Genomic DNA, 24327 nt, shown 5'->3' with positions numbered 1-24327 from the left:
GGGAAAGGGGAAATAGAGGAAGGGGATGGGGAGAGAGAGAGAGTGGAAGGGGGAGCGAGAGGGGCAGGTGTGAGTGAGGGAAGGGGAGAGAGGGGGAAGGAGAGAGGGTGAGGCGAGGAAGGGGGAAGGGGGGAGAGGGGAATGAGTGAGAGACGGGGAAAGCGAGATAGTGGGAAAGGGAGAGAGGGATGAAACGATGTAGAAAGGGTCGTGATGGGGAAGGGAGAGAGAGATTTGGAAGGGCAGAGAGAGTGTAAGAGAGATGAGAAGAGGAGAGGGGAAAGGGAGAGAGAAAAGTGAAGGAGTGAGAGAGAGGGGGGAAGGAGCGAGAGAGAGGGTAACGAGTGTGTAAGTGCGGGAAGGGGAGAGAGAGAGGGAGGAGAAAGAGGAGAAGGCAGAGGATGAGAGAGGGGAATGAGTGAGAGATGGGGAAAGAGAGATAAAAATGTACAACAGGTTGTGTAGATGGGGAGGGCAGAGAAAGATTTGGAGCCTGTCGTCCCAGGGTCTGTCTCGGAGCTGTTTCATATTTATAATTAAAGCCCTTGTTAATTGACAGTGAATTTAAATACTGAACTAATTTTGAATAGGCCCCAGTGAGAGTTGAACCCACGACCCCTCGTTTATTAGACCAGTGCTCTAACCCCTGAGCTATGGAGCCACCTGCCCTGGGCTGTGGGTCATTCCCCAGTTAGTGCTGTGTGTTTGAAGAATGAGGAGGGGTCAGTGAAACGCTCAGATTGTGTCTCATCCCCCAGACTCCTGCCTCCGTCTCTTCAATATTCACCTCTCAACATCGATATATCGGGTCTTTCACGTAGTAAAACATCCCAAGGCAACTCAGTCACACTCTGGCTCAATCTCTCTTTCTCTCTCAGTCTCTCTGTCTCTCCGTCTCTCTCTCTTTCTCACATGGTATTGGGGGTAATGTACTGACGTGTATAGAGAACTGGTTGGCAGACAGGAAGCAGAGAGTCGGGAATAACGGGTCCTTTTCAGAATGGCAGGCAGTGACTAGTGGGGTGCCACAAAGTTCAGTGCTGGGACCCCAGCTATGTACTATGTACATCAATGATTTAGACAAAGGAATTGAATGTAACATCGGAAAGTTTTCAGCTGACACTAAGCTGGGTGGCAGTGTGAGCTGTGAGGAGGATGCTAAGAGGCTGCAGGATGACTTGGACATGTTAGGTGAGTGGGCAAATGCATGGCAGATGCAGTATAATGTGGATAAATGTGAGGTTATCCACTTTGGTGGCAAAAATAGGAAGGCAGAATATTATCTGAATGGTGACGGATTAGGAAAAGGGGAGGTGCAACGAGACCTGGGTGTCATGGTTCATCAGTTATTGAAAGTTGGCATACAGGTACAGCAGGCGGTGAAGAAGGCAAATGGCATGTTGGCCTTCACAGCGATAGGATTTGAGTATAGGAGCAGGGAGGTCTTACTGCAGTTGTACAGGGCCTTGGTGAGACCACACCTTGAATACTGTGTATTGTTTTGGTCTCCTAATCTGAGGAAGGACATTCTTGCTATTGAGGGAGTGCAGCGAAGGTTCACCAGACTGATTCCCGGGATGGCAGGACCGAGATATGAAGAAAGATTGGATCGACTAGGCTTATATATACTGGAATTTAGAAGAATGAGAGGGGATCTCATAGAAACATATAAAATTCTGACGGGTTTAGACAGGTTCGATGCAGGAAGAATGTTGCTGATGTTGGGGAAGTCCAGAACCAGGGGTCACAGTCTAAGGATAAGGGGTATGCCATTTAAGACCGAGATGAGGAGAAACTTCTTCACTCAGAAATTTGTGAACCTGTGGAATTCTCTACCACAGAGAGTTGTTGAGGCCAGTTTGTTAGATATATTCAAAAGGGAGTTAGATGTGGCCCTTGCAGCTAAAGGGATCAAGGGGGTATGGAGAGAAAGCAGGAATGAGGTACTGAAGTTACACGATCAGCCATGATCATATTGAATGGTGGTGCAGGCTCGAAGGGCCGAATGGCCTACTCCTGCACCTAGTTTCTATGTTTATATGATTCTATGTCCGTTGTACCCCGTAGGGGACCAAACCCACACTGTGACTCCGGGAGGAGCTCCTCGGCCACAGGGAGAAGACGGTTGAGGAGGACTCTAGCGATGACTTTCCCAGGGGATGATAACAGGGTGGTCTTGGACCTGGCCTGGAGACGACGAAGGTTGAACAGGTTCCCACTGGTTCTGTAGTTTAGTTCCACTCCAGCGGGGAGCTTGTTGACTGTGAGGTGGAGCACGGCAGCGAGGAATATTGAGACCCACGGCAATGTGGGTTTGACTCTTAACTGCCCCTGTGAAACGGTCAAGTGAGGCCCTCAGTTGTGTTCAAGAAGGCTGCTCACCACGACCTTCTCCAGGGGCAATTAGGGATGGGCAATAAATGCCGGCCTTGCTATCGACGGCCATATCCCGCAACGAATCTAAAACAAATATCGGTGGCTCTCAGACTGGATATGAAGAAGACTCGGTTACAGACTGGTCACAGAAAGTGAAAGTGCTGTGGGCTGTATTTAAACTGCGAAGTGAGTCGGTTCCTGTTGATGGTGTCGGCCTGTCGCCGATTGACAGCGAGTTCAGGAACAGAAGCCAAAATTGAGTAGGCCCCAGTGAGATTTGAACTCACGACCCCTGGTTTACAAGACCAGTGCTCTAACCCCTGAGCTATGGAGCCACCTGTAACAGTAACTCATGTTTGCTTCTTACTATTGTTAACAAGGAGGTGGGGCCCGAATATAATCATTCTTGGTGATTCATCCCTGAACATTCATTGGAACATGATTGTTTCTCTGTCTCTCGAGAGGGAAGGGGAGAGAGGAGGAAAGGGAGAAGGTGAGAGAGAATGGTATGGTGAGGGAGTGGGGCAAAGGGAGAGGGAAGGGGAGATAGACAGAGAGGAAAGTGGAGAGTGAGATACAGAGGGGGGAGTGAGTGAAGGGGAGAGAAGGAGGTGGATGGACAGAGGGAGAAATGGGGAAGGAGAGTGAGTGGAGGAGAGAGAGCAAGGCACAGGAGGAAAGAAATGGAGTGTGGGAAAGGGAGTAAGGGGGACAGGGGAAGGAGAGTGAGAGAAGAACAATAGAAGACAGTGAGAGAGATTGAGAGCCTGTAGTTTGAGGGTCAGTCTCAGAGCTGTTTAACATTTATGATTAAAGTCCTTGTTAATTGATGGTGAATTTAAATACTGAGCTAATTGTGAGGAGACCCCAGTGAGATTCAAACCCATGACGTCTGGTTTACTAGACAAGTGTTCTAACCCCTGAGCTATGGAGCCAGCTCCACTAGAGAAGTCAGGGGAAGGAGCAGGAAAGAGAGGGGAAGGGAAATGAGAGAGTGGAAGGAGTGAGAGAGAGGGGGAAGGGGAGAGAGTGGGGAAGGAGTGAGAGAGAGGTGGAAGGGAAAAGAGAGAGAGGGAGGGGAGAGCGGGGGAATGGGAAAGAGAGGAGGGAGAGGAAGAGTGAAAAGGCTGAGGTGGAAGGGGAGAGAGGGAGGAGAGAGTGGGTCAGGAGGGGAGAGAGGGAGAGAGGGCGAAGGAGAGAGGGAGAGGCGAGGGAGGGGGAAGGGGGGAGAGGGGAATGAGTGAGAGACGGGGAAAGCGAGATAGCAGGAAAGGGAGAGAGGGGTAAAAAGATATAGAACGGGTCGTGATGGGGAAGGGAGTGGGAGAAAGGGAGAGTGAAGGGAAGAGAGGGGAAGGGGAGGCAGGCAGAGAGGGAAGTGGAGAGTGAGAAGGAATAGGGGAAGGGGAGAGTGAGAGGGGGTAGTGAGATGGAAAGGAGTGAGCGAGAGATGGGAAAAGGGAGAGAGGGGGAAGAGAGAGTGAAGGTGGACGAGAGAGAGGGGGAGGGGAAGGGAGAGAGAGAGGGGTTGGAATGAGAGAGCGAAGTGGAGAGAGGGGAGGTGAGAGAGAGATGGGGGTGGAGAGAGGGGGGGAAGGGGAGAGTGAGAAGGCGTCATGAGAGGGAAAGGAGTGAGAGAGACGGGAAAAGGGAGAGAGAGTGAAGAGAGAGTGAAGGGGAAGGGAGGGAGATAAAATAGCCCAAGGCAACTCAATCACACTCTGGCTCAATCTCTCTCTGTCTCTCTCTCTCTCTCTCTATCTCTCTTTCTCTCTCTCTGTCTCTTTCGCTCACTCTCTCTGTCTCTCTCTCATTCTCACTTTCTCTGTGTCACTCTCTCTCTGTATCTTTTTCACTTTCTCTCTGTCTCGTGAGCGGGAAGGGTAGAGAGGGAGAGAGGAGGGAGGGGAGAGAGAGGGGAAGAAAGGCAGAGGCAGAGAATGAAAAGGGTAAAGGGAAAGTGAGAGCGAGAGGGGAATGGGGAGAGGGAGGGAAAGGGAGAGAGAGAGGGGGGAAGGGGAGCGAGAGATGGGAAGGGGAGAGAGAGATGGGGGGGAGAGAGAGATGGGGAGGGGAGCGAGAGATGGGAAGGGGAGAGAGAGAGAGGGGAAGGGGAGCGAGAGGGGAAGGGGAGCGAGAGATGGGAAGGGGAGTGAGAGATGGGGGGGAGAGAGAGATGGGGAGGGGAGCGAGAGATGGGGAGGGGAGCGAGAGATGGGAAGGGGAGCGAGAGATGGGAAGGGGAGAGAGAGAGAGGGGAAGGGGAGAGAGAGGGGAAGGGGAGAGAGAGATGGGGAGGGGATTGAGAGATGGGGGGGGAGAGAGAGATGGGGAGGGGAGCGAGAGATGGGAAGGGGAGCGAGAGATGGGGAGGGGAGCGAGAGATGGGAAGGGGAGCGAGAGATGGGGAGGGGAGCGAGAGATGGGGAGGGGAGCGAGAGATGGGAAGAGGAGAGAGAAAGTTCGAGTCAGAAGGGAAAAGGGAGAGAGTGAGGGGGAAGGAGAGAGAGAAGGAGAGGGGGATGGAGAGAGATAGAGGGGGAAGGAAAGGGAGAGGAAGGGGAGAGAGAGTGGGAAAGGGGGGAAGGGAGAGAGAAAGGATGAAGGAGAGTGAGAGGATGGGAGAGGGAGTGAAAAATAAAGGGAAATGATAGAGAGAGGAGGAAGGGAAGAGATAAATCGAGAGCCTGTAGTTCCAGGGTCGGTCTCAGAGCTTTTTAATATTTATAATTAAAGCCCTTGTCAATTGATGGTGAATTTAAATACTGAGCTAAGTTTTAGTAGGGCCCAGCTACCTGCTCTGAGCTTTATCTCTCTCTCTCTCTCTCTCTCTCTCCCTCTCTCTCGAGGGGGAAGGGGATAGAGAGGGAAAGGGAGAGAGAGAGAGAGAGGGGTTAAGGGAGAGAGGAAAGGGAGAGATAGAGGGAGAAGGGGAGAGAGAATGGCAGGGTGAGAGAGTGGGGGAAAGGGGAGAGCCTGTGGTGTCTGGGGGAAGGGAAGAGAGGGGAAAGGGAGATAGACAGAGAGGGAAGTGGAGAGTGAGAAGGGGGGAGCGAGAGGGGGGAGTGAGAGAGAAAGACGGGAAAAGGGAGAAGAGAAAATGAAGGGGTACGAGAGAGAGGGGCAGGAGTGAGAGAGAGAGAAAGAGGAGGGAAGGGAGAAGGTGAAAAGGGATTGAGAGAGGGGGAAGGGGACAGAGAGGAAGAGTGAGAAGGGAAGATTGGGGGAGAGGGGAGAGTCTGTTGTGCCAGGGTTGGTTTCATATTTATAATTAAAATCCTTGTTAATTTAAATACTGAGCTGAGTAGGACCCAATGAGATTTGAACCCACTACCCCTGGCTTACGAGACCAGTGCTCTAACCCCTGAGCTATGGAGCCACCTGCCTTGGGCTGTGGGTCATTCCCCAGTTAGTGCTGTGTGTTTGAAGAATGAGGAGGGGTCAGTGAAACGCTCAGATTGTGGCTCATCCCCCAGACTCCTGCCTCCGTCTCTCAATATTCGCCTCTCAACATCGATATATCGGGTCTTTCACGTAGTAAAACATCCCAAGGCAACTCAGTCACACTCTGTCCCAATCTCTCTGTCTCTCTGTCTTTCTGTCTCTCTGTCTCATTCCCTGCCTCTCGCCTTCTCTCCGTGTCTCTCTCACTTATTCTCTGCTTCTGGATAAGGGAGAGAGAAAAGGAGAAAGAAAGAGATAGAGAGGGAGGGGGAAGAGAGAGGGGGGAGGGGAGTGAGAGGGGAAGGAGTGACAGAGATAGGGGGAAGGGAAAAGAGGAAAATAAGCTTGTTGTTCCAGGGCGACCAGTTCCAACTGTCACAGGACAGAGAGTGGAGATCACCATTTCCCACTGTCACAGGACAGGAGAGTGGAGATAAACCAGTTCCCACTGTCACAGGGCAGAGAGTGGAGTGCACCAGTTCCCACTGTCACAGGACAGAGAGTGGAGAACACCAGTTCCCACTGTCACAGGACAGAGAGTGGAGAGCACCAGTTCCCCCTGTCACAGGACAGAGAGTGGAGAGCACCAGTTCCCACTGTCACAGGGCAGAGAGTGGAGTGCACCAGTTTCCACTGTCACAGGACAGAGAGTGGAGAGCACCAGTTCCCACTGTCACAGGACAGAGAGTGGAGAACACCAGTTCCCCCTGTCACAGGACAGCGAGTGGAGAACACCAGTTCCCACTGTCACAGGACAGAGAGTGGAGAGCACCAGTTCTCACTGTCACAGGACAGGAGAGTGGAGAACACCAGTTCCCACTGTCACAGGACAGAGAGTGGAGAACACCAGTTCCCACTGTCACAGGACAGAGAGTGGAGAGCACCAGTTCCCACTGTCACAGGACAGGAGAGTGGAGATCACCATTTCCCACTCTCACAGGACAGAGAGTGGAGAGCACCAGTTCCCACTGTCACAGGACAGAGAGTGGAGAGCACCAGTTCCCACTGTCACAGGACAGAGAGTGGAGAGCACCAGTTCCAACTGTCACAGGACAGAGAGTGGAGAGCACCAGTTCCAACTGTCACAGGATGGGAGAGTGGAGAGCACCAGTTCCCACTGTTACAGGACGGGAGAGTGGAGAGCACCAGTTCCCACTGTCACAGGACGGGAGAGTGGAGAGCACTAGTTCCCACTGTCACAGGACAGAGAGTGGAGAGCACCAGTTCCCACTGTCACAGGACGGAAGAGTGGAGATCACCATTTCCCACTCTCACAGGACAGAGAGTGGAGAGCACCAGTTCCCACTGTCACAGGACAGAGAGTGGAGAGCACCAGTTCCCACTGTTACAGGACGGGAGAGTGGAGAGCACCAGTTCCCACTGTCACAGGACGGGAGAGTGGAGAGCACCAGTTCCCACTGTCACAGGACAGAGAGTGGAGAGCACCAGTTCCCACTGTTACAGGACAGAGAGTGGAGAACACCAGTTCCCACTGTCACAGGACAGAGAGTGGAGAGCACCAGTTCCCACTGTCACAGGACAGAGAGTGGAGAGCACCAGTTCCCACTATCACAGGACAGAGACTGGAGAGCACCAGTTCCCACTGTTACAGGACAGAGAGTGGAGAACACCAGTTCCCACTGTTACAGGACAGAGAGTGGAGAGCACCAGTTCCCACTGTCACAGGACGGGAGAGTGGAGAACACCAGTTCCCACTGTCACAGGACAGAGAGTGGAGAGCACCAGTTCCCACTGTCACAGGACAGAGAGTGGAGAGCACCAGTTCCCAATGTCACATGAACATCCGGTCGTGTGGGAAATTGCACGCTGCTTCCATTGAGGGGTGGTCAGCCCAATTCTACGGCGGGAGCTAAAATTCACAGCCCCAGAAGGTTACCGCCCCCAAGGGGAGGCAGAGGGAAGAATGAATGGAGACTGGGGTGGGGGATTGAGGGGCAGGGGATAGGAGGGGCCACATTGCAGCGAAGGTCTGTTGGGGGGGGCTATGTGTGTTGGACGGTCGGGCCTGTGGGCTCTGGGCCTCGGTGCAGGGAGTTTTCGGGTTGACTGCGCAGATGGCGATTGGTGGATGTGGTTTGGTTGGCTTCGCAGGGGCTGGGTGCTCGACATCCAGTGGTGTTCGGCATTTGGGGAGGATTCTGACGGGACGGGCCGTGTTGGGTGTTGGGGCTGCATACCCGGTGTTGGATGGGTCCTGAGCCGGGGTGGGGCACGCTATTGGGATGAGGGTGGGCTGTTTGGGAGAGACGTCTTCACTCGGAGAGTTGTTGGTCTGTGGGGTTCCCTGCCGCGGAGAGTTGTTGATGCCAGTTCATTGGATATGTTCAGGAGGGAGTTGGATGTGGTCCTTGCGGTAAGGGGAGGGTCCAGGGGGTGATCAGTCAGGTATTTAAACACTAAACTAATTTTGAGTAGGCCCCAGCAAGATTTGAACCCATGACCTCTGATTTACGAGATCAGTGCTCTAACCCCTGAGCTATGGAACCACCTGCGCTAAGGAAGTCAGCGGAAGGAGCAGGAAAGAGAGGGGAAGGGTAAAGAGAGAGTGGAAGGAAGTGAGAGAGAGGGGGAAGGGGAAAGAGAGAGGAGGAAGAGGCGAGAGAGGGAGGGGATGGAGTGAGAGAGGGGAAGGAGAGAGAGAGAGGGGAAGGGGAGAGAGAGGGGGAAGAGGAGACTGGGAAGAAGAGACAGTTGAAGGGGAGAGAGAGAGAGGGGAAGGGGAGCGGTTGATGCGAGTGAGGGAAAGGAGGCCGAGACAGGGAAAGCAGTAAAAAGAGTTGTGATGGTGAAGGGAAGAATCTGCAGGAAAGGAGAAGAGAGAGAGAGAGATGTATTTAAATACTGAGCTAATTTTGAGTAGACCCAGTGAGATTTGAACTCACGACCCCTGGTTTACTAGATCAGTGCTCTAACCCCTGAGCTATGGAACCACATGCTCTGGTAAAGTCAGGGGCAGGAGCAGGAAAGAGAGGGACAGGGAAAAGAGAGAGTGGAAGGTGTTCGGTCTTGAATCAAGAGTCAGATGAGAGACTGCAATCTCAAAGTAAGTGTGACCGTAGTCCTGTATTGCAGATCTCAGAGTGCCTCTCCAGCCTGTGAGGCCTCTTTATATACAGGTGCTCCCAAGGGATTGTGGGATCACTTTGGACTCCAAGCCCTCTGGTGGTTGGACATGGTAATTACAGGTTTACATACATAACAGAAGGAGTGAGAGAGAGGCGGAAGGGGAGAGAGTGGGGAAGAGGAGAGAGTGGGGAAGGAGTGAGAGAGAGGGGGAAGGGGAAAGAGTGGGGAAGGAGTGACAGAGGGAGGAAGAGAGAGGGAATGGGGAGCGAGAGAGGGGAGGCGAAAGAGAGGGAGGAGAAGGGGAGAGAGTGGGGAAGGGGAGAGAGGGGGAGGAAGAGAGAGGGAAAGGGGAAATAGAGGGAGGAGATGGGGAGAGAGAGAGAGTGGAAGGGGGAGCGAGAGGGGAAGGTGTGAGTGAGGGAAGGGGAGAGAGTGGCAAAGAAAAGAGGGTGAGGCGAGGGAGGGGGAAGGGGGAGAGGGGAATGTGTGAGAGACGGGGAAAGCGAGATCGCAGGAAAGGGAGAGAGGGGTAAAAAGACATAGAGCGGGTCGTGATGGGGAAGGGAGAGAGATTTGGAAGGGGAGAGAGAGTATAAGAGAGACGAGAAGAGGAGAGGGGAAAGGGAGAGAGAAAAGTGAAGGAATGTGAGAGAGGGGGGAAGGAGCAAGAGAGAGGGTAACGAGTGTGTAAGAGCGGGAAGGGGATAGAGAGAGGGAGGAGAAAGAGGAAAAAGCAGAGGGTGAGAGATAAATGTAGAACAGGTTGTGCAGATGTGGAGGGCAGAGAAAGATTTGGAGCCTGTTGTTCCAAAGTCCATCTCGGAGCTGTTTAATATTTATAATTAAACCCCTTGTTAATTAATGGTGAATTTAAATACTGAGGCAATTTTGAATATGTCCCAGTGAGATTTGAACCCACAACCCCTGGTTTACTAGACCAGTGCTCTAACCCCTGAGCTATGGAACCACCTGCCCTGGGCTGTGGGTCATTCCCCAGTTAGTGCTGTGTATTTGAAGAATGAGGAGGGGTCAGTGAAACGCTCAGTTTGTGTCTCATCCCCCAGACTCCTCAACATCGATATATCGGGTCTTTCACGTAGTAAAACATCCCAAGGCAACTCAGTCACACTCTGCCTCAATCTCTCTGTCTCTCTCACTCTCTCTCTGTCTCTCTGTCTCTCCGTCACTCTCTCTCTGGCTCTCTGTCGCTCTCAATCTCACTCTCTAACTTTCTCTCGCTCTTATTTATGATGTGATTATGTTTGCCGCACGCTCCTTCCGCTGCCTGCGCTTGGTCTCTGCATGCTCTCGGCGACGAGACTCGAGGTGCTCAGCGCCCTCCCGGATGCACTTCCTCCACTCCGGGCGGGACTGGTCTTTGGGCCAGGGACTCCCAGGTGTCGGTGGGGATGTTGCATTTTATCAGGGAGGCTTTGAGGGTGGTCCCTGTAACGTTTCTTCTGCCCACCTTTGTCTCGCTTGCCGTGTGGGAGTTCCGATTCGAGCGCTTGCTTTGGGGAGTCTCGTGTCTGGGGACCATGTGGACAACGTGGCCCTGCCCAGCGGAGCTGGTCAAGCAGGAAGGAGCAGGAAGGTACACAAGCAGGAGGTGGAAAGATGAAGCAAAAGGACAAACAGAGAGACAGAAGGAGACGAAAGGAAGAGGTGCTGCAGAGAACGGATAGAAGGAGAACCGACCGGTCACGGAACCAACAACCACAAACCTACAATAACTACAGCCAGGAATGGCGATTGTATGTCTTCAGTCGATTTCTCTCAGCAGTCTCGTCCTGTAGTTTTTATTCGGTTTTTTGTTGTGTAATAAAACGGACCCTGGGTTAAGCCTAAAATGTTGTTCCATGTGTTGTCCTCTCCCCACTAGAAGTTCCGAGGTCTAACAATCAGTGAACAACACACACCCCGACACACTCTCTCTCTGTCTCTCAAGGGGGAAGGGTAGAGAGAGAGAGGAGGGAGGGGAGAGAGAGGAACAAAGGCAGAGGGTGAAAAGGGTAAAGGGAAAGTGAGAAAGAGAGATGGGTAGAGATAGAGGGGGAAAGGAAAGACAGAGGAAGGGTGAGAAAGACAGTGTAAGGGAGGAAAGGGGGACTGGGAGAGAGAAAGGGGAAGGAGAGTGAACGGAACGGAGAGAGAGTGGAGAGCACCAGTTCCCACTGTCACAGGACAGAGAGTGGAGAGCACCAGTTCCCACTGTCACAGGACAGAGAGTGGTGAGCACCAGTTCCCACTGTCACAGGACAGAGAGTGGAGAGCACCAGTTCCCACTGTCACAGGAGAGAGAGTGGAGAGCACCAGTTCCCACTGTCACAGGACGGGAAAGTGGAGAGCACCAGTTCCCACTGTCACAGGACAGAGAGTGGAGAGCACCAGTTCCCACTGTCACAGGACGGGAGAGTGGAGAGCACCAGTTCCCACTGTCACAGGACAGAGAGTGGAGTGCACCAGTTCCCACTGTCACAGGACAGAGAGTGGAGAACACCAGTTCCCACTGTCACAGGACGGGAAAGTGGAGAGCACCAGTTCCCACTGTCACAGGACAGAGAGTGGAGAGCACCAGTTCCCACTGTCACAGGACGGGAGAGTGGAGAGCACCAGTTCCCACTGTCACAGGACAGAGAGTGGAGTGCACCAGTTCCCACTGTCACAGGACAGAGAGTGGAGAACACCAGTTCCCACTGTCACAGGACAGGGAGTGGAGAACACCAGTTCACACTGTCACAGGACAGGAGAGTGGAGAACACCAGTTCCCACTGTCACAGGACAGAGTGTGGAGAACACCAGTTCACACTGTCACAGGACAGGAGAGTGGAGAACACCAGTTCCCACTGTCACAGGGCAGAGAATGGAGAGCACCAGTTCCCACTGTCACAGGACAGAGAGTGGAGAACACCAGTTCCCACTGTCACAGGATAGAGAGTGGAGAGCACCAGTTCCCACTGTCACAGGACAGAGAGTGGAGAGCACCAGTTCCCACTGTCACAGGACAGAGAGTGGAGAGCACCAGTTCCCACTGTCACATGAACATCCGGTAGTGCCCACAAAGGAAGTGGAGTGTGGGAAATTGCACGCTGATTCTATTGAGGGGTGGTAAGGCCAATTCTGCGTCGGGAGCAGGACTTCCATGCTGGGGTGGGCTAAAATTCCCAGCCCAAGAAGGTTACCACCCCCAAGGTTGGGGCCTGTGCTGGGTGATGAATGGAGAATGGGGCATGGGATTGAGGGGCCACATGCAGCAAAGGTGTGGGAGGGGCAGGGTGCAAAGTATGTTGGACGGTCGGGCCTGAGGGCTCTGTGCCTTGGTGCAGGGAGTGTTCGGGACTCTGCACAGATGGCGATTGGTGGATGTGGTGTGGTTGGCTTCGCGGGGGCTGGGTGCTCAACATCCAGCGGTGTTCGGCATTTGGGAAGGATTCTGAGGGGACGGGCCGTGTTGGGTGCAGGGGGGAGCGTTCCCAGTGTTGGATGGGTCCGGAGCCGGGGGCGGGGCACGCTCTTGGGATGGGGGTGGGCTGTTTGGGAGAGACGTCTTCATTCGGGGAGTTGTTGGCCTGTGGGGTTCCCTGCCGCGGAGAGTTATTGATGCCAGTTCATTGGATATGTTCAGGAGGGAGTTGGATGTGGTCCTTGCGGTAAGGGGAGGGTCCGGGGGTGATCAGCCAGGTATTTAAACACTAAACTAATTTTGAGTAGGCCTCAGCGAGAATTGAACCCATGACCTCTGATTTACCAGACCAGTGCTCTAACCCCTGAGCTGTGGAACCACCTGCTCTGGGAAAGTCAGCGGAAGGAGCAGGAAAGAGAGGGGAAGGGTAAAGAGAGAGTGGAAGGAGTGAGAGAGAGGGGGAAGAGGTGACAGTGGAAGGGGAGAGAGAGAGAGGGGAAGGGGAGAGAGAGAGTGGCAGGGGAGAAATGGGGAAGGAGAGCGGTTGATGCGAGTGAGGGAAAGGAGGGCGAGACGGGGAAAGCGAAATCGCGGGAAAAAGAGCTGTGATGGGGAAGGGAAGAATCTGTAGGAAAGAGAGGTATTTAAATACTGAGCTAACTTTGAGTATGCCCCAGTGAGATTTGAACTCACGACCCCTGGTTTACTAGACCAGTGCTCTAACCCCTGAGCTATGGAACCAACTGCTCTGGTAAAGGCAGGGGCAGGAGCAGGAAAGAGAGGGACAGGGAAAAGAGAGAGTGGAAGGTGTTCTGTCTTGAATCAAGAGTCAGACGAAATACTGCAAGCTCAAAGTAAGGTGTGACCTTAGTCCTTTATCACAGGTCTCCAGAGTGCCTCACCAGCCTGTGAGGCTTCCTTCAGTATAGGTGCTCCCAAGGGATTGTGGGATCCCTTGGGACTCCAGGAGATAAGCCCTCTGGTGGTCAGACATGATAATTACAGGTTTACATTCATAACAACACTTCCCCCCCGCCCCCTGCCCCAAAGTCAATAGTGTAACTATATACAATGTGAGTCGATCTGGGGCCTTCCTTGCCCTGGTTGATCGTCTCGGTGCAAATGCTGGTGTTGGTGAATCATTTGTTGGGCCCTCGCTGGGCTGCTGTGCAGCTGGCCTTGCTGGACTGCTGGGGGGTGATGGGTTCTGCTTCGTGGTCAACCGCTGGGTCGGTTGCTACGTCTGTGTGTTGGACGGACGGTAGAGTCTGTTGTGGGTTGTTCTGGATAGTCTGTAAATCTCAGTTTGATTTGGTCCAAGTGTTTTCTGCAGGTGAGTCCATTTGCGAGTTTGACCACAAACACCTTGCTCCCCTCTTTGACCAAAACAGTGCCAGCAATCCACTTGGGACCTTGTCCATAGTTCAACACAAATACAGGATCGTTTACTTCAATTTCACGTGACACATTTGTGCGATCACGTTATGTATTCTGTTGAAGCCGCCTGCTCTCTACCTGTTCGTGTAGATCAGGGTGGACTAACGAGAGCCTTGTCTGAAGTGCTCTTTTCATCAGCAGTTCAGTGGAAGGGACCCCGGTAAGCGAGTGGGGTCTTGTGCGGTAACTGAGCAGGACTCGGGACAAGCGAGTCTGCAGTAAGCCTTCAGTTACCCTTTTCAAGCTCTGCTTGATTGTTTGAACTGCTCGTTCTGCCTGACCGTTGGACGCTGGCTTAAACGGGGCAGGCGTGACATGTTTGACCCCATTGCGGGTCATGAATTCCTTGAACTCGGCACCGGTAAAGCACGGCCCATTGTCGCTTACAAGGACATCAGGCAGGCCATGCGTGGCAAACACGGCCCGTAGGCTTTTGATGGTGGCAGCGGACGTGCTTGCCGGCATTATCACACATTCGATCCATTTGGAGTACGTATCTACAACCACTAAAAACATTTTTCCCCAAGAATGGGCCTGCATAGTCGACATGAACCCCAGACCACGGTTTGGAGGGCCAAGACCATAAACTTAGGGACGCCTCCCTGGGTGCGTTGCTTAACTGGGAACATGTATTACAGTTGTGCACACAGGACTCTAAGTCTGCATCGATACCGGGCCACCACCCGTGGGATCTGGCTATCGCTTTCATCATTACAATGCCTGGGTGGGTACTGTGGAGATCACGAATGAAAGTGCCCCTGCCCTTTTTTGTCATACCTACCCAAATGCCCCACAGGAGGCAATCTGCCTGTCTAAACATTTCATCTTTGTGTCGCTGGTATGGCTTTATTTCTTCGATCATCTCTAACGGGACACTAGACCAACTCCCGTGGAGCACACGGCTTTTTACTGAGGACAGTAAGGGGCCCTGGCTCATCCAGGTTCTAATCTGTCGGGCGGTGACAGGTGATTGCTCACTCTCGAATGCTTCCATTACCATAACTAAATCTGCGGGCTGTGTCATCTCCACCCCGGTGGTGGGCAATGGCAGCCTGCTGAGAGCATCGGCACAGTTTTCTGTGCCTGGCCTGTGGCGGATGGTGTAGTTGTATGTGGACAACGTGAGCGCCCATCTCTGGATGCGGGCCGATGCGTTCGTATTTATCCCCTAATTTTCAGAAAGGAGGGATATAAGTGGCTTGTGGTCGATTTCCAATTCGAATTTGAGCCCGAACAGATATTGATGCATTTTCTTTACCCCGTAAACACACGCTAACGCTTCTCTCTCGATCATACTGTAGGTCCTCTCGGCCTTCGACAGACTTCTGGTTGCATAAGCAACCAGTTGCAATTTCCCAAATTCATTAGCTTGTTACAACACACACCTGACCCCGTACGACGACGCATCACATGCTCGTACCAAACGTTTACATGGATCGTACAACACAAGCAATTTGTTTGAACATGACAGCTTCCTAGCTTTCTCAAAGGCATTTTCTTGGCTTTTACCCCAGACCCATTCATCTCCCTTACGCAGTGGAGGGTGCAGGGGTTCTAACAATGTGCCAAGACCCGGTAAGAAGTTACCAACATAGTTCAGGAGTCCTAGAAACGACCGCAGCTCCGTCACGTTCCGTGGTCTCGGTGCCTTCTCGATTGCCCCCGTCTTCGAATCGGTGGGCCTGATGCCGTCCGCCGCGATTCTTCTCCCCGGGAACTCCACTTCAGGCACCGGGAAAACGCACTGCGAGCATTTCAGCCCGAGCCCCACACGATTAAGCCGACTAAGGAGCTCCTCCACGTTCTGCAAATGCTCGACGGTGTCCCGACCTGTAACCAAGATGTCGTCCTGGAAGACCACGGTGCACGGGACCCACTTCAGCAAGCTTTCCGTGTTCCTCTGGAATATCGCCGTGGCTGATCGGATCCCAAACGGGCATCTGTCGTAAACGAAAAGACCTTTGTGCGTGTTGAGGCAGGTGAGGCCTTTCGAAGATTCCACCAGCTCCTGCGTCATGTAGGCCGAGGTCAAGTCCGGCTTCGTGAATGTTTTCACCCCCGGCCACCAGCGTGACAAATAGGTCATCAGCCTTTGGTAGCGGGTATTGATCCTGCAGGGAGAAACGATTGATAGTTACTTTGTAATCACCACAGATTCTGACGGTGCCGTCTCCCTTGAGGATTGGAACGATCGGACTGGCCCACTCATTGAATTCGATCGGCGAAATGATGTCCTCTCGTTGCAGCCTGTCCAGCTCAATGTCCACGCTCTCTCTCACCATGTAAGATACCGCTCTCACCTTGTGATGGATGGGTCACGCCCCCGGAATTAAATAGATCTGCACTTTTGCTCCTTGGAACTTCCCGACGCCTGGTTCGAACAGCGAGGGGAACTTGCTTAGGACCTGGGCACATGAGGTGTCGTCGACGGATGTATCTTTCCCAGCCAGCTCCTGCCGAACAGCGTGGGGCCATCGCCCGGTACCACCCACAGTGGTAAATCGTGCACCGCTCCATCGTAGGAGATCTTTCCGGTAGCACTGCCGATTACGGGAATCAGTTCCTTTGTGTACGTTCTAAGTTTGGTTCGAATGGGAGTCAGGACTGGCCTTGAAGCCTTGTTGCACCACAACTTATCGAAAGTCTTTTTGCTCATTATGGACTGGCTCGCGCCCGTGTCCAGCTCCATGGACACCGGGAGCCCATTTAATTCAACCTTCAGCATTATCGGGGGACACTTTGAGGTAAATGTGTGCACCCCATATACCTCTGCCTCCTCAGTCTGAGGCTCTGGTTCATCGTGTTCCGCCGTGGATCTGTCCTCCTCTGCAACAAGGTGGTTTGCAGGATTAGCAGGGTTTGCAGCTCGTCTGCACATACGTTGGAGGTGTCCCATTGTTCCACAGCCCTTGCAAACGTACCCTTTGAAGCAGCATGAATGGAATCGATGATCACCAAGATCACCACAACCTCTGTTGTCGAGCTACAGTACGCGGACGACGCCTGAATCTGCGCACATTCAGAGGCTGAACTCCAGGATATAGTCAATGTATTTACTGAGGCGTACGAAAGCACTGGCCTTACACTAAACATCCGTAAAACAAAGGTCCTCCACCAACCTGTCCTCGCCGCATAGCACTGCCCCCCAGTCAGCAAGGTCCAAGGCGTGGCCCAGGACAACGTGGACCATTTCCCTCCTCATTCTTCAAACACACAGCACTAACTGGAGAATGACCCACAGCCCAGAGGAGGTGGCTCCATAGCTCAGGGGTTAGAGCACTGGTCGAGTAAACCAGGGGTCGTGGGTTCAAATCTCACTGGGGCCTGCTCAGTATTTAACTTCACTGTCAATTAACAAGGGCTTTAATGATAAATATTGAACAGCTCCCAGACTGACTGTGGAACGATGGGCTCGTTCTTGACCACATTTAAAAAGTGCTGAAAGTGCTGCAACTGACAGACCTCGAGCTGGAAAGTGGGATGAGGCTGGGTTGCTCTTGGCTGGGTGGCGTGGATACGATAGGCCGAATGGGATTCTGCCTTTCCCTTACTCTTTTTCCTTCTCACTCAATCTCTCAACCTGACTTTCTCTTTCTCTCTCACTCTTTGTCCTAACATCATCAGCAGAGGTGTGACATATTCACAGGGCACATGCTGACTCTGCCTGACCCAATTATGCTTTTCCCAATGGCCTGCTCCTGAAGGAGTGAGCGAGAGGGGGGAGGGGGGAGGGGAGACTGCGAGGAGGAAAGATGGGCAGAGAAGAGAGAGGGAGGAAGGGGAAAGAGAAGTTAAATGGGAGAGAGGGAAGGAGTGATAAAGAGAGGGGACGGAAAGTAAGAGCGAGGAAAAGGGAAAAGGGAAGAGAGAGAGAGAGGGAGAATCTGAACGGAAAGGATAGAGAGACAGATATTGAGACACTGAGCTAATTTTGAGTAGGCCCCAGTGAGATTTGAACCCACGACCCCTGGTTTACTAGACCAGTGTTCTAACGCCTGAGCTATAGAGGCACCTACTCTAGTACTGTATGTTTGAAGAATGAGGAGGGGTCTGTGAAACGCTCAGATTGTGTCTCATCCCCCAGACTCCTGCCTCCGTCTCTTCAATATTCGCCTCTCAACATCGATATAGCGGGTCTTTCACGAAGTAAAACATCCCAAGGCAACTCAGTCACACTCTACCCCAATCTCTCTGTCTCTCTGTCTCTCTCTCTCTTTCTCTCTCAATCTCTCTGTCTCTCCATCTCCCTGTCTCTCTCATTCTCTGTCTGTTTCTTTGTCTCTCACTCTCTCTCTCTCTCTGTGTCTCTCTCACCTGTAAGGGTACACCTATTTTTCTTGGAACAAGGCACAGGAAGGGACCACGAACAAACTGTTTTAAAGTAAAAACGTTTGGACTACCTGGGAGGGGGAAGGCAAGTGGTGACACATCACCCATTAAAAGCAATGGTTGAGGTCAAGGACTGAACTTGGTTATACATACAGACAAAGAGATTGATACTGTCTATCCGGGGAGTCCCACAGTTGATTGGCCACAGGGGGTAACACAGTTCCCCCCAGAGACTACAGGTCTGCAAGAAAACAGGACTATAAAGGACCCAAGGAAAGGCACATTTTTGGATAACAGGGCATTAAGGATAAGGAGTTATCTTTTGCACTGTCGACTCCGTGTGCAAATTAGTAGCCAGTCAAACTCCTCAGCACAGCCAGTTAAACAAATCACTGCATCGATCCAGATGCATTCATCGGACACCAGCCCAGCAGGGAACTTATTCTTACTGTGGATATAAATATCACCATCATCGGCAGTCCCTCGGAATCGAGTAAGACTTGCTTCAACTCTAAAAGTGAGTTCTCAGGTGGTTGAACAGTCCAATACGAGAACCACAGTCCCTGTCACAGGTGGGACAGATAGTTGTTGAGGGAAGGGGAGGGTGGGACTGGTTTGCCGCACGCTCCTTCCGCTGCCTGCGCTTGGTTTCTGCACGCTCTCGGCGATGAGACTTGTGGTGCTCAGCACCCTCCCGGATGCACTTCCTCCACTTAGGGCGGGACTGGTCTTTGGGCCAGGGACTCCCAGGTGTCGGTGGGGATGTTGCATTTTATCAGGGAGGCTTTGAGGGTGTCCCTTGTAACGTTTCCTCTGCCCACCTTTGTCTCGCTTGCCGTGTGGGAGTTCCGATTCGAGCGCTTGCTTTGGGGAGTCTCGTGTCGGGGGACCATGCGGACAATGTGGCCCTGCCCAGCGGAGCTGGTCAAGCAGGAAGGAGCAGGAAGGTACACAAGCAGGAGGTAGAAAGATGAAGCAAAAGGACAAACAGAGAGACAGAAGGAGACGAAAGGAAGAGGCGCTGCAGAGAACGGATAGAAGGAGAACCGACCGGTCACGGAACCAACGACCACAAACCTACAATAACTACAGCCAGGAATGGCGATTGTATGTCTTCAGTCGATTTCTCTCAGCAGTCTAGTCCTGCAGTTTTTAGTCGGTTTTTTGTTGTGTAATAAAACGGACCCTGGGTTAAGCCTAAAATGTTGTTCCATGTGTTGTCCTCTCCCCACTAGAAGTTCCGAGGTCTAACAATCAGTGAACAACACACACCCCGACACACTCTCTCTCTGTCTCTCAAGAGGGAAGGGCAGAGAGAGAGAGGAGGGAGGGGAGAGAGAGGAAGAAAGACAGAGGGTGAAAAGGGTAAAGGGAAAGTGAGAACGAGAGGGGACGGGGAGAGGGAGGGGGAATGGGAGAGAAAGAAAGAGGGGGAAAGGGAGAGAGAAAGAGGAGGAAAGGGAGAAAGGCAGAGAGGATGGGTAGAGAAAGAGGGGGAAGGAAAGACAGAGGAAGTGGAGAGTGGGAAGGGTGAGAAAGACAGTGTCAGGGAGGAACCGGGACTGGGAGAGAGAAAGGGGAAGGAGAGAGAACGGAACGAGAGAGAAATATAAAGGGCAGTGATGGGGAAAGCAGAGAGACAAAAAATCGAGAGCCTGCAGTTCCAGGGTCTGTCTTGGAGCTGTTTAATATTTATAATTGAAGTCCTTGTTAATTGACAGTGAATTTAAATACTGAGCAGGGCCCAGTGAGATTTGAACCCACAACCCCTGGTTTATTAGACCAGTGCTCTAACCCCTGAGCTATGGAACCACCTGCTCTGGGCTCTGGGTCATTCCCCAGTTAGTGCTGTGTGTTTGAAGAATGAGGAGGGGTCAGTGAAACGCTCAGATTGTGTCTCATCCCCCAGACTCCTGCCTCCGTCTCTTCAATATTCACCTCTCAACATCGATATATCGGGTCTTTCACGTAGTAAAACATCCCAAGGCAACTCAGTCACACTCTGCCCCAATCTCTCTGTCTCTCTGTCTCTCTCTCATTCTCTGCCTCTCTCTCTCTCTCCGTGTCTCCCTCACTTTTTCTCTGCTTCTGGATGGGGAAGGGGAGAGAGAAAAGGAGAGGGGAAGAGATAGAGGGGGAGGGGGGGAGAGAGGGGAAGGAGTGAGAGAGATAGGGGGAAGGGGAAAGAGAAAAAAGGAACCTGTTGTTCCAGGGTCGGTTTTGGAGCTGGTTAATATTTATAATTGAAGCCCTTGCTAGTTGACCATGAATTTAAATACTGAGCTAATTTTGAGTAGGCCCGAGGGATATTTGAACCCACGACTACTGGTTTAACAAGACCAGTGCTCTAACCCCTGAGTTATGGAACAACCTGCCTTGGCCTGGCTCTCTGTGTCTCTCTCTCTCGTTCTCTCTGTCTCTCACTTTCTCTCTGTCTCTCGAGAGGGAAGGGGAGAGAGGAGGAAAGGGAGAAAGAGAGGGGTTAAGGGAGAGAGGGAGGGGAGAGATAGAGGGGGAAGGCGAGAGAGAATGGTACGGTGAGGGAGTGGGGGAAAGAGAGGGGGAAGGGAAACATAGAAACATAGAAATAGAAACATAGAAACATGGAAAATAGGTGCAGGAGCAGGCCATACGGCCCTTCGAGCCTGCACCACCATTCAATGAGTTCATGGCTGATCATTCACCTCAGTACCCCATTCCTGCTTTCTCACCATACCCCTTGATCCCCCTAGTAGTAAGGACTACATCTAACTCCTTTTTGAATATATTTAGTGAATTGGCCTCAACTACTTTCTGTGGTAGAGAATTCCACAGGTTCACCACTCTCTGAGTGAAGAAGTTTCTCCTCATCTCGGTCCTAAATGGCTTACCCCTTATCCTTAGACTGTGACCCCTGGTTCTGGACTTCCCCAACATTGGGAACATTCTTCCTGCATCTAACCTGTCTAAACCCGTCAGAATTTTAAACGTTTCTAGGAGGTCCCCTCTCATTCTTCTGAACTCCAGTGAATACAAGCCCAGTTGATCCAGTCTTTCTTGATATGTCAGTCCCGCCATCCCGGGAATCAGTCTGGTGAACCTTCTCTGCATTCCCTCAATAGCAAGAATGTCCTTCCTCAAGTTAGGAGACCAAAACTGTCCATAATACTCCAGGTGTGGCCTCACCAAGGCCCTGTATAACTGCAGTAACACCTCCCTGCTCCTATACTCAAATCCCCTCGCTATGAAGGCCAACATGCCATTTGCTTTCTTCACCGCCTGCTGTACCTGCATGCCAACCTTCAATGACTGATGTACCATGACACCCAGTTCTCGTTGCACCTCCCCTTTTCCTAATCTGTCACCATTCAGATAATAGTCTGTCTCTCTGTTTTTAACCACCAAAGTGGATAACCTCACATTTATCCACATTATACTTCATCTGCCATGCATTTGCTCACTCACCTAACCTATCCAAGTCACTCTGCAGCCTCATAGCATCCTCCTCGCAGCTCACACTGCCACCCAACTTAGTGTCATCCGCAAATTTGGAGATACTACATTTAATCCCCTGGTTTAAATCATTAATGTACAATGTAAACAGCTGGGGCCCCAGCACAGAACCTTGAAGTACCCCACTAGTCACTGCCTGCCATTCTGAAAAGTACCCATTTACTCCTACTCTTTGCTTCCTGTCTGACAACCAGTTCTCAATCCACGTCAGCACACTACCCCCAATCTCATGTGCTTTAACTTTGCACATGGGATTGGGGTAGTGTGCTGAGAGGGGAAAGGGATGATAGACAGAGAGGGGAGTGGAGAGTGAGAAGGGAGGGGTGAAGGGGAGAGCGAGAGGGGGTCGTGAGAGGGGAAGGAGTGACAGAGAGTGAGGGTGAAGAGAGAGTGAAGGGTAAGGAAGGGAGAGGGGAGAGAGAAGGAGGGGGTTGGAGAGAGATAGAGGTGGAAGGAAAAGGGGAGGTGCAAAGAGACCTGGGTGTCATGGTACATCAGTCATTGAAGGTTGGCATGCAGGTACAGCAGGCGGTTAAGAAAGCAAATGGCATGTTGGCCTTCATAGCGAGGGGATTTGAGTACAGGGGCAGGGAGGTGTTGCTACAGTTGTACAGGGCCTTGGTGAGGCCACACCTGGAGTATTGTGCACAGTTTTGGTCTCCTAACCTGAGGAAGGACATTCTTGCTATTGAGGGAGTGCAGCGAAGGTTCACCAGACTGATTCCCGGGATGGCGGGACTGACCTATCAAGAAAGACTGGATCAACTGGGCTTGTATTCACTGGAGTTCAGAAGAATGAGAGGGGACCTCATAGAAACGGTTAAATTCTGACGGGGTTAGACAGGTTTGATGCAGGAAGAATGTTCCCAATGTTGGGGAAGTCCAGAACCAGGGGTCACAGTCTAAGGATAAGGGGGAAGCCATTTAGGACCGAGATGAGGAGGAATTTCTTCACCCAGAGAGTGGTGAACCTGTGGAATTCTCTACCACAGAAAGTTGTTGAGGCCAATTCACTAAATATATTCAAAAAGGAGTTAGATGAAGGCCTTACTACTAGGGGAATCAAGGGGTATGGTGAGAAAGCAGGAATGGGGTACTGAAGTTGAATGTTCAGCCATGAACTCATTGAATGGCGGTGCAGGCTAGAAGGGCCGAATGGCCTACTCCTGCACCTATTTTCTATGTTTCTATGTTTCTATGAGAGGAAGGGGAGGGGAGGAAGGGGGAGAGAAAGGGGGAGTGAGAAAGGGGGAAGGAGAGTGAGTGGAGGAGAGAGAGAGAGAGAGCGGGACACAAGAGAGACAGTGGAGGAAAGAAATGGAGCGGGAGAACGGGAGAGGATGGGTACAGAGGGACGAAAATAGAGAGGGGGAAGGGGAGAGAGAGGAAGTGGAGAGTGGAAAGGAAGGGAGAGAGACAGGGGAAGGGGGGAAAGGGAGACAGGGAGAGGGGGGAAAGGGGGACAGGGAGAGGGGGGGAAGGAGAGCGAGAGAAGAAAAATAAAAGGCAGTGATGGGGAAGGCAGAGAGAGAGATCAAGAGCCTGCAGTTTGAGGGTTGGTCTTGGAGCTGTTTAATATTTATAATCTAACCCCTTGTTAATTGATGGTGAATTTAAATACTGAGTGAACTTTGAGTGGGCCCCAGTCAGATTTGAACTCATGACCCCTGGTTTAGTAGACCAGTGCTCTAACCCCTGAGCTACGGAGCCAGCTCTGCTGGAAAAGACCGGGGAAGGAGCAGGAAAGAGAGTGGAAGGGAAAAGAGAGAGTGGAAGGAATGAGAGAGAGTGGAAGGAATGAGAGAGAGGGGAAGGAATGAGAGAGAGGGGAAGGAATGAGAGAGAGGGGAAGGAATGAGAGAGAGGGGAAGGAATGAGAGAGAGGGGAAGGAATGAGAGAGAGAGAGGGGAGAGAGAGGGGGGAAGGGGAGAGAGAGGGGGAAGGGGAGAGAGAGGGGGAAGGGGAGAGAGAGAGGGGAGAGAGAGGGAAAGGAAAGAGAGGCAGGGGAAGGGGTGAGAGAGAGAGGGGGGAAGGGGAGAGAGAGAGGGAAGAAGAGAGAGGGGAAGGGGAGAAAGAGAGGAGAGAGAGAGGGGGAAGGGGAAAGAGGGAGGGGAAGGGCGGGATTGTTTCGTCGCGCCTTCTCGTCTCGCACCATCTCGGTAACGTTGACGGAAGGGTGCGTTTGTCTGGTCGATCACCCCAATGAGAAGGGGAGAGAGAGTGTGGAAGGGAGGAGAGTGAGGAAGGCGTGAGAGAGGGAAGGGGAGAGAGGGGAAGGGGAGAGAGGGGGGGAAGGAGAGAGAGGAAGGACGCAGGGGAGAGAGAGGGAGAAGGGGAGAATCTGAAAGGAAAGAGAAGAGAGGGAGAGGGAGAGGAGAGAGGGGGAATGGGAAAGGGAGGAGGGAGAGGGAGAGTGAAAAGGCAGATGTGGAAGGGGAGAGAGGGTGGAGAGAGGGAGAAAGGAAGAGAGGGGGAAGGAGAGAGGGTGAGGCGATAGGCGGGGAATGAGTGAGAGACGGGGAAAGCGAGATAGTGGGAAAAAAGATGTAGAAGTGGGAGAGAGTGTCTCAGAGAGACAAGCCTGCTGTTCCAGGGTCGGTCTCGGAACTGGTTAATATTTATAATTAAACGCTTGTTAATTAATGGTGAATTTAAATATTAAGCTAATTTTGAGCAGACCCCAGTGAGATTAAGCCTAAAATTGAGATCCATGTGTTGTCCTCTCCCGACTCTAAGTTCCGAGGTCTAACAATCGGTG

The 24327-nt window shown here is 52.2% G+C and overlaps 8 non-coding genes across 8 annotated transcripts; 1 reads left to right on the top strand and 7 right to left on the bottom strand.

The window, feature by feature from the left end:
* Window positions 1–588: 588 nt before the first annotated feature.
* trnai-aau (transfer RNA isoleucine (anticodon AAU)) lies at window positions 589–661 on the bottom strand. The gene has a single exon. It is a non-coding gene; the product is annotated as a tRNA-Ile (tRNA).
* Window positions 662–2638: 1977 nt separating this feature from the next.
* trnat-ugu (transfer RNA threonine (anticodon UGU)) lies at window positions 2639–2711 on the bottom strand. The gene has a single exon. It is a non-coding gene; the product is annotated as a tRNA-Thr (tRNA).
* A 5987-nt stretch (window positions 2712–8698) lies between these two features.
* On the bottom strand, window positions 8699–8771 carry trnat-agu (transfer RNA threonine (anticodon AGU)). The gene has a single exon. It is a non-coding gene; the product is annotated as a tRNA-Thr (tRNA).
* Window positions 8772–9796: 1025 nt separating this feature from the next.
* On the bottom strand, window positions 9797–9874 carry trnat-agu (transfer RNA threonine (anticodon AGU)). Its single transcript has one exon. It is a non-coding gene; the product is annotated as a tRNA-Thr (tRNA).
* Window positions 9875–12973: 3099 nt separating this feature from the next.
* trnat-agu (transfer RNA threonine (anticodon AGU)) lies at window positions 12974–13051 on the bottom strand. Its single transcript has one exon. It is a non-coding gene; the product is annotated as a tRNA-Thr (tRNA).
* A 3949-nt stretch (window positions 13052–17000) lies between these two features.
* trnat-agu (transfer RNA threonine (anticodon AGU)) lies at window positions 17001–17073 on the top strand. Its single transcript has one exon. It is a non-coding gene; the product is annotated as a tRNA-Thr (tRNA).
* A 2742-nt stretch (window positions 17074–19815) lies between these two features.
* trnai-aau (transfer RNA isoleucine (anticodon AAU)) lies at window positions 19816–19888 on the bottom strand. Its single transcript has one exon. It is a non-coding gene; the product is annotated as a tRNA-Ile (tRNA).
* A 3317-nt stretch (window positions 19889–23205) lies between these two features.
* On the bottom strand, window positions 23206–23278 carry trnas-acu (transfer RNA serine (anticodon ACU)). The gene has a single exon. It is a non-coding gene; the product is annotated as a tRNA-Ser (tRNA).
* Between the last annotated feature and the right edge of the window lie 1049 nt (window positions 23279–24327).

The sequence above is a fragment of the Pristiophorus japonicus genome, unplaced genomic scaffold (assembly GCF_044704955.1).
Source record: "Pristiophorus japonicus isolate sPriJap1 unplaced genomic scaffold, sPriJap1.hap1 HAP1_SCAFFOLD_962, whole genome shotgun sequence".
NCBI classification, from domain to species: Eukaryota; Metazoa; Chordata; class Chondrichthyes; family Pristiophoridae; genus Pristiophorus; species Pristiophorus japonicus.
Note: the sequence above shows the minus strand (reverse complement) of the source record. Positions and strands in the feature narration are given on the sequence as shown.